This window comes from Malurus melanocephalus, unplaced genomic scaffold, assembly GCF_030028575.1.
Source record: "Malurus melanocephalus ecotype Western Australia unplaced genomic scaffold, MMel_1.1 scaffold_947, whole genome shotgun sequence".
Classification (NCBI taxonomy): domain Eukaryota; kingdom Metazoa; phylum Chordata; class Aves; order Passeriformes; family Maluridae; genus Malurus; species Malurus melanocephalus.
This window is the reverse complement of record NW_026624179.1, coordinates 38,197-38,905: the sequence shown is the minus strand read 5'-3', so window position 1 is coordinate 38,905 and position 709 is coordinate 38,197.

Below are 709 nucleotides of genomic sequence, written 5' to 3'. Positions count from 1 at the left end.
GAACGCCAAGCCAGCCCTTTTCCTCCTGGATTTCAATCCTTTCCCTCCCGGATTCCAGCCCCACAGAGGTGCTTTGGAAGCTGCCAAACACCAGCACAGCACTGAGCCCTGTGGGACTCTTTTCCTTCATTAATCCACAATTTTTGCCCATCATTCCCGATTCAGAGCTCTGATTTTTTTGGAGAGGACGAACACTCCAACAGCCCTTCCCCTCCCGGCTCCCATCGCCGCCGAACGGAGCCCGGGATCCATCCAAACTCGGGGCCGGTTGCCATGGCAACCCGCGCACGTGTGTCTGTGTGTGCCTGGCTCCATCCCGGGTTGTCACGGGCAACCCGAGCCAGCTCCCAGCCCCAGCGACATCCCCGGCCGGCCTGGTGTCACCTGAAGGCGGCGGACATGTCCCCAGGTGTCCCCGAGCTCGGTAAATCGGGGTGATTTTCTCTGCGCTCTTCTCTCCCCCGTCCCCGGAGGCTGCCCCGGCACCTGAACCCGGCTTTGTGGCTCTGTCCCAAACAGATGGTGCCAGGAAGGGCCAAAAAATATTCTGGAGCCGCTCTCCTGCTCTGCTGGTCGGCAAAGCCCTCCCCAGCCCGCCGGGAGAGGCAGATGGTCACGGCGTGGGGGCAGAGCTGGGGTCGGAGCGTGGCACAAAGCCGGGGGGCACAGCAGCACCGGGCACTGCCCAGGGCGGGGGTTTGGGTTGTAG